A 9083-nucleotide genomic window follows, 5' to 3' on the forward strand; every position below is an offset into this window, starting at 1 on the left:
TCTGAATGTCCATCAATAATTGCTAGAAAACATGAAAGAAAATTTTCGAATATCAAACCACACATCATCATAAGCGGGAGAGGAGGTGTTCAGCTGCAAGAAGGTGTGAATGTCCGACCATAGTTTGTAAAAAATGGGTAAGAAAAGGTGCGAATGCTCAACCATACATCATCAAAAGCAGGAGTGGATGTGTTCGGCTAAAAGAAGGTATGAATGTCCGACCATAGTTCGTAAAATGCGGGTAAGAAAAGGTTCGAATGCCCGAACATACACCATCAAAAGAGGGAGCGGAGTTGTTCGGCTACAAGAAGGTGTGAAAGTCCGACCATGGTTTGTAAAAAGCGGGTAAGAAAAGGTTCGAATGCCCGAATATATACCATCAAAAGCGGAAGCTGAGGTGTTCGGCTGCAAGAAGGTGTGAACGTCCGACCAAAGTTTGTAAAAAGCAGTGAAGAAAAGTTTCGAATATCCAACCAAACATAATCAAAAGCGGGAGCAGAGCTGTTCGACTGCAAGTAGGTGTGAATGTCAGATCATAATTTGCAAAAAGCTGATGAGAAAGGGTGAGAATGCCCGACTATACACCATCAAATGCGGGAGCGGAAGTGTTCGGCTGTGAGTAGGTGTGAATATCAAACCATAATTGCTGAAGAATGTGTTAGAAAAGACTAGAATCCTTGACCATACATCATCAAAAGTGGGAAAAGTGGTGTTCGGCTGCAAGTAGGAGTGAATGTCCAGCCATAATTACTCACAAACCGGTAAGAAAAGGTAGTATTGCCAGACCATACATTATCAAAACAGGGAGCGGAGGTGGTTCAGCTGCAAGGTGTGAATGTCTGACTAAAGTTTATAAAAAGCGGGTAAGACAAGGTGCGAATGCCTGACAATGTATGATCAAATGAGGGAGCGGAGGTTTTCGGCTGCAAGGTCTGAATGTACAACCATAATTTGTAAAAACCGGGGAAGAAAAGGCTCGAAAGCCCGACTATACACCATCAAAAGCGGGAGCGGAGGTGTTCGGCTGCAAGTAGGTGTGAATGTTCGACCATAATTTGTAAAAAGTGGGTAAGAAAAGGTTTGAAACCCGACTATATATTAACAAAAGCAGGAGGAGAGGTCTTCGGATAAGAGTGGGTGAGAATTTCCAACCATAATCAATAAAATAAGGTGAAAAAAAAGGTGTGAATACCCCATAGAACACTAAAAGGTGGAGCAGAAGTGTTCGGCTGCAAGAAGGTGTGACTGTTCGACTATATTTGGTGAAAAGCAGGTGAAGCAAGGTCTGAATGCCCAACCTTACATCATCAAAAACGAGATCAGAGGTGTTTGGCTGAAAGAAGGCCATAGTTTGCCAAAAGCGGGTAAGCTGCGAATGACCGACTAAATATCAACAAAAGTGGGGGCGGAGGTCTTCGGATGCAAGTGGGTGTGAATATCCCACCATACAAGTATGGTGGAGAGGAAGCTGTGAATGGCCGACCATAGTAAAAAGCGGGTGAGAAAAGGTGCGAATGTCCAATCATACATGATCAAAACAGGAAGCGGAGGTGTTTGGCTGCGACAAGGTGTGTATGTCCACCCATAATTAATGAAAAGCGGGCAACAAGTAGGTTTGAATACCCATCATCAAAAGCAGGAGTGGATGTGTTCGGCTACAAGAAGGTTTGAATGTCTGACCATAGTTTGTAAAAATCGGGGAAGAAAAGGCTCGAAAGCCCGACTATACACCATCAACAGCTGGAGCGGAGGTGTTCAGCTGCAAGAAGGTCTGAATGTCCATCAATAATTGCTAGAAAACATGGAAGAGAATTTTCGAATATCAAACCGCACATGATCATAAGCGGGAGAGGAGGTGTTAAAATGCAAAAAGGTGTGAATGTCCACCCATAATTACTGCAAAATGGGTAAGAAAAGGTACGAATGCCCAACCATACATCATCAAAAGCAGGAGTGGATGTGTTCGGCTACAAGAAGGTTTTAATGTCCGACCATAGTTTGTAAAAAGCGGGTTAGAAAAGGTTCGAATGCCCGAACATACACCATCAAAAGAGGGAGCGGAGGTGTTCCACTGTAAGAAGGTGTGAATGTCTGACCATAGTTGGTAAAAAGCGGGTAAGAAAAGGTGAAAATACCCGACTGTACACAATCAATAGCGGGAGCGGAGTTGTTCGGCTACTAAAAGGTGTGAAAGTCCGACCCTGGTTTGTAAAAAGCGGGTAAGAGAAGGTGCGAATGCCCGACAATGTATGATCAAAAGAGGGAGCGGAGGTTTTCGGCTGCAAGAAGGTCTGAATGTCCAACAATAATTTTGTAAAAACCGGGGAAGAAAAGGCTCGAAAGCCCGACTATACATCATCAAAAGCGGGAGCGGAGGTGTTCAGCTGCAAGAAGGTCTGAATGTCCATCAATAATTGCTAGAAAACATGAAAGAAAATTTTCGAATATCAAACCACACATCATCATAAGCGGGAGAGGAGGTGTTCAGCTGCAAGAAGGTGTGAATGTCCGACCATAGTTTGTAAAAAATGGGTAAGAAAAGGTGCGAATGCTCAACCATACATCATCAAAAGCAGGAGTGGATGTGTTCGGCTAAAAGAAGGTATGAATGTCCGACCATAGTTCGTAAAATGCGGGTAAGAAAAGGTTCGAATGCCCGAACATACACCATCAAAAGAGGGAGCGGAGTTGTTCGGCTACAAGAAGGTGTGAAAGTCCGACCATGGTTTGTAAAAAGCGGGTAAGAAAAGGTTTGAATGCCCGAATATATACCATCAAAAGCGGAAGCTGAGGTGTTCGGCTGCAAGAAGGTGTGAACGTCCGACCAAAGTTTGTAAAAAGCAGTGAAGAAAAGTTTCGAATATCCAACCAAACATAATCAAAAGCGGGAGCAGAGCTGTTCGACTGCAAGTAGGTGTGAATGTCAGATCATAATTTGCAAAAAGCTGATGAGAAAGGGTGAGAATGCCCGACTATACACCATCAAATGCGGGAGCGGAAGTGTTCGGCTGTGAGTAGGTGTGAATATCAAACCATAATTGCTGAAGAATGTGTTAGAAAAGACTAGAATCCTTGACCATACATCATCAAAAGTGGGAAAAGTGGTGTTCGGCTGCAAGTAGGAGTGAATGTCCAGCCATAATTACTCACAAACCGGTAAGAAAAGGTAGTATTGCCAGACCATACATTATCAAAACAGGGAGCGGAGGTGGTTCAGCTGCAAGGTGTGAATGTCTGACTAAAGTTTATAAAAAGCGGGTAAGACAAGGTGCGAATGCCTGACAATGTATGATCAAATGAGGGAGCGGAGGTTTTCGGCTGCAAGGTCTGAATGTACAACCATAATTTGTAAAAACCGGGGAAGAAAAGGCTCGAAAGCCCGACTATACACCATCAAAAGCGGGAGCGGAGGTGTTCGGCTGCAAGTAGGTGTGAATGTTCGACCATAATTTGTAAAAAGCGGGTAAGAAAAGGTTTGAAACCCGACTATATATTAACAAAAGCAGGAGGAGAGGTCTTCGGATAAGAGTGGGTGAGAATTTCCAACCATAATCAATAAAATAAGGTGAAAAAAAAGGTGTGAATACCCCATAGAACACTAAAAGGTGGAGCAGAAGTGTTCGGCTGCAAGAAGGTGTGACTGTTCGACTATATTTGGTGAAAAGCAGGTGAAGCAAGGTCTGAATGCCCAACCTTACATCATCAAAAACGAGATCAGAGGTGTTTGGCTGAAAGAAGGCCATAGTTTGCCAAAAGCGGGTAAGCTGCGAATGACCGACTAAATATCAACAAAAGTGGGGGCGGAGGTCTTCGGATGCAAGTGGGTGTGAATATCCCACCATACAAGTATGGTGGAGAGGAAGCTGTGAATGGCCGACCATAGTAAAAAGCGGGTGAGAAAAGGTGCGAATGTCCAATCATACATGATCAAAACAGGAAGCGGAGGTGTTTGGCTGCGACAAGGTGTGTATGTCCACCCATAATTAATGAAAAGCGGGCAACAAGTAGGTTTGAATACCCATCATCAAAAGCAGGAGTGGATGTGTTCGGCTACAAGAAGGTTTGAATGTCTGACCATAGTTTGTAAAAAGCGGGTAAGAAAAGGCTCGAAAGCCCGACTATACACCATCAAAAGCGGGAGCGGAGGTGTTCGGCTGCAAGTAGGTGTGAATGTTCGACCATAATTTGTAAAAAGCGGGTAAGAAAAGGTTTGAAACCCGACTATATATTAACAAAAGCAGGAGGAGAGGTCTTCGGATAAGAGTGGGTGAGAATTTCCAACCATAATCAATAAAATAAGGTGAAAAAAAAGGTGTGAATACCCCATAGAACACTAAAAGGTGGAGCAGAAGTGTTCGGCTGCAAGAAGGTGTGACTGTTCGACTATATTTGGTGAAAAGCAGGTGAAGCAAGGTCTGAATGCCCAACCTTACATCATCAAAAACGAGATCAGAGGTGTTTGGCTGAAAGAAGGCCATAGTTTGCCAAAAGCGGGTAAGCTGCGAATGACCGACTAAATATCAACAAAAGTGGGGGCGGAGGTCTTCGGATGCAAGTGGGTGTGAATATCCCACCATACAAGTATGGTGGAGAGGAAGCTGTGAATGGCCGACCATAGTAAAAAGCGGGTGAGAAAAGGTGCGAATGTCCAATCATACATGATCAAAACAGGAAGCGGAGGTGTTTGGCTGCGACAAGGTGTGTATGTCCACCCATAATTAATGAAAAGCGGGCAACAAGTAGGTTTGAATACCCATCATCAAAAGCAGGAGTGGATGTGTTCGGCTACAAGAAGGTTTGAATGTCTGACCATAGTTTGTAAAAAGCGGGTAAGAAAAGGTTCGAGTGCCCGAACATACACCATCAAAAGAGGGAGCGGAGGTGTTCCGCTGTACGAAGGTGTGAATGTCCGACCATACTTGGTAAAAAGCGGGTAAGAAAAGGTTAAAATACCCGACTGTACACAATCAATAGCGGGAGCGGATGTGTTCGGCTACAAGAAGGTGTGACAGTCCGACCATGGGTTGTAAAAAGCGGGTAAGAAAAGGTGCGAATGTCTGACAATGTATGATCAAAAGAGAGAGCGGAGGTTTTCGGATACACGAAGGTTTGAATGTCCTACCATAGTTTGTAAATAGCGGGTAAGAAAAGGTTCGAATGCCCGACTATACACCATAAAAAGCAGGAGCGGAGGTGTTCCGCTGTAAGCTGTAACTATATCCGACCATAGTTGGTAAAAAGCGGGTAAGAAAAGGTTAAAATACCCGACTGTACACAATCAATAGCGGGAGCGGAGGTGTTCGGCTACAAGAAGGTGTGAAAGTCCGACCATGGTTTTTAACCAAGTTAAAACTGCTTTGTCCTTCCATATTCATCAATGTCTAGATTGACTTCTACAAAGAAAAACATTGGACTTTGCAGTAGAAGAAGTTCAAATCCATCTACACATTGATAAATATGAAGGACAAAGCAGTTCCCACTTGCCCATAAGAAAATAAGCTTATTCTCGGATTCCTGATCCTTCAGTGTTGCTCTTTCTTCTACTGCAAAATACAATGTTGTTCTTTGTTGAAGTCGATCTAGACATTGATAAATATGAAGGAAAAGGCAGTTTTAACTTGGTTTGAGTGAATGAATTCATTTTATACATAAAATCCGAAATCGTGCAGAACTCATGAAAATAAGCTTATTCTCGGATTCCTAAAACTTTTGATTGGCTCTTTCTTTTACTGCAAAGTACAACGTTGTTTTTTTGTTTAAATCTATCGAGACATTGATAAATATGAAGGTAAAAGCCGTTTTAACATAGTTTGAGTGAAGGAATTGATTTTATAGATAAAATCCCAAATCATGCAGAACTCCTCAAAAGGGGCGTATGGCTTAATCACAAGTGTGGTTCTTTCTCATTCAGGGTAGTATGAGGAAGTTTATGCTTGAAATATATGTAGAAATGGGTACATATGAAGGACAAAGCAGTGTTAACTTAGTTTGAGTGAAGGAATTCATTTTATACATAAAATCCCAAATCATGCAGAACGTATGAAAAGAAGCTTATTCTCGGATTCCTGATCCTTCAGTTTTGCTCTTTCTTCTACTGCAAAATACAATGTTGTTCTTTGTTGAAGTCGATCTAGACATTGATAAATATGAAGGAAAAAGCAGTTTTAACTTGGTTTGAGTGAATGAATTCATTTTATACATAAAATCCGAAATCGTGCAGAACTCATGAAAATAAGCTTATTCTCGGATTCCTAAAACTTTTGATTTGCTCTTTCTTTTATTGCAAAGTACAACGTTGTTTTTTTGTTTAAATCTATCGAGACATTGATAAATATGAAGGTAAAAGCCGTTTTAACATAGTTTGAGTGAAGGAATTAATTTTATAGATAAAATCCCAAATCATGCAGAACTCCTCAAAAGGGAGGTATGGCTTAATCACAAGTGTGGCTCTTTCTCATTCAGGGTAATATGAGGAAGTTTATGTTTGAAATATATGTAGAAATGGATACATATGAAGGACAAAGCAGTGTTAACTTAGTTTGCGTGAAGAAATTCATTTTATACATAAAATCCAAAATCGTGCAGAACTCATGAAAATAAGCTTATTCTCGGATTCCTAAAACTTTTGATTTGCACTTTCTTTTACTGCAAAGTACAACGTTGTTTTTTGTTGAAATCTATCTAGACATTGATAAATACCAGCCGAAACTCTGCTGCCGCTTTTGATAATTTATGGTTGGGCATTCTTACCTTTTCTTACCCGCTTTTTACAAATTATGATCTTACATTCACACCTACTTGGAGTCGAACACCTTCTCATCCACTTATGATCATGTGCGGTTGGGCTTTCGCACCTTTTCTTACCCATTTTTCAGTAATTATGGGTGGACATTCAGACCTTCTTGCAGCCGAAAACCTCCGCTCCTCTTTTGATCATACATTGTCGGGCATTCACACCTTGTCTTACCCGCTTTTTACAAACTTTAGTCGGACATTCAAACCTTCTTGCAGCTGAACCACCTCCGCTCCCTGTTTTGATCATATATGGTCTGGCAATAGTACCTTTTCTTACCCGTTTGTGAGTAATTATGGCTGGACATTCACACCTTCTTGCAGCCGAACACAACCTCTCCCGCTTTTGATGATATATGGTCCGGCATTCTTACCTTTTCTAACACATTTTTCAGCAATTATGGTCGGACACTCACACCTACTCACAGACGAACACCTCCGTTCCCACATTTGACAGTGTATAGTCGGGCATTCTCACCCTTTCTCATCAGCTTTTTGCAAATTATGATCTGATATTCACACCTACTTGCAGTCGAACAGCTCTGCTCCCGCTTTTGATTATGTTCGGTTGGATATTCGAACCTTTTCTTAATGCTTTTTACAAACTTTGGTTGGACGTTCACACCGTCTTGCAGCCGAACACCTCCGCTTCCGCTTTTGATGGTGTATAGTTGGGCATTCGAGCCTTTTCTTACCCACCTATTACTTACTATGGTTGGACATTCAAACCTTCTTGTAGCCGAACACATCCGCTCCTGCTTTTGATGATGTATGATTTGGCATTCGCACCTTTTCTTACCCATTTTTCAGTAATTATTGGTCGGACATTCAGACCTTCTTGCACCTGAACACCTCTGCTCCCGCTTTTGATGGTGTATAGTCGGGCTTTCGAGCCTTTTCTTCCCCGATTTTTACAAATTATGGTTGGACATTCAGACCTTGCAGCCGAAAACCTCCGCTCCCTCTTTTGATCATACATTGTCGGGCATTCGCCCCTTGTCTTACACGGTTTTTACAAACTTTAGTCAGACATTCACACCTTGCAGCTGAACCACCTCCATTCCCTGTTTTGATCATGTGTGGTCTGGAAATACTACCTTTTCTTCCCCCGTTTGTGAGTAATTATGGCTGGACATTCACACCTACTTGCAGCCGAAAAACCACCTCTCCCGCTTTTGATGATGTATTGTCCGGCATTCTAGTCTTTTCTATCACATTTTTCAGCAATTATGATCTGACATTCACACCTACTTGCAGTCGAACAACTCTGCTCCCGCTTTTGATTATGTTCGGTTGGATATTCAAACCTTTTCTTAACTGCTTTTTACAAACTATGGTCGGACGTTCACACGTTCTTGCAGCCGAACACCCCGGCTTCCGCTTTTGATGGTATATATTCGGGTATTCGAACCTTCTCTTACCCGCTTTTTACAAACCATGGTTGGACTTTCATACCTTCTTGTAGCTGAACAACTCCACTCCTGCTTTTGATGATTTATGGTTGGACATTCGCATCTTTTCCTACCCATTTTTCAGTAATTATGGGTGGATATTCACATCTTCTTGCAGCTGAACACCTCCTCTCCCGCTAATGATCATGTAAGGTTTGATATTCGAATTTCTTTCATGTTTTAAAGCAATTATTAATGGACATTCACACCTACTTGCAGCCGAACACCACCTCTCCCGCTTTTGATGATGTATGGACCGGCATTCTTACCTTTTCTAACACATTTTTCAGCAATTATGGTTGGAGAATCACACCTACTCACAGCCGAACAACTCCGCTCCCGCATTTGATGGTGTATAGTCGGGATTTCTCACCCTTTCTCATCAGCTTTTTGCAAATTATTCTCTGACATTCACACCTACTTGCAGTCGAACAGCTCTGCTCCCGCTTTTGATTATGTTTGGTTGGATATTCGAACCTTTTCTTAACTGCTTTTTACATATTTTGGTTGGACGTTCACACCTTCTTGTAGCCGAACACTTCCACTCCTGCTTTTGATGATGTATGGTTGGGCATTCACACCTTTTTTTTGCCCATTTTTCAGGAATTATGGGTGGACATTCACACCTTGCAGCTGAACACCTCCTATCCCACTTATGATCATGTGCGGTTTCATTTTCGAAAAGTTTCTTTCATGTTTTCTAGCAATTATTGATGGACATGTAGACCTTCTTGCAGCTGAACACCTCCGCTCCCGCTTTTGATCATACATTGTCAGGCATTCGCACCTTGTCTTACCCACTTTTTACAAACTTTAGTCGAACAGTCACACCTTTTTGCA

Source organism: Leuresthes tenuis, unplaced genomic scaffold, assembly GCF_036924035.1.
Source record: "Leuresthes tenuis unplaced genomic scaffold, fLeuTen1.0.hap1 SCAF_21, whole genome shotgun sequence".
NCBI classification, from domain to species: domain Eukaryota; kingdom Metazoa; phylum Chordata; class Actinopteri; order Atheriniformes; family Atherinopsidae; genus Leuresthes; species Leuresthes tenuis.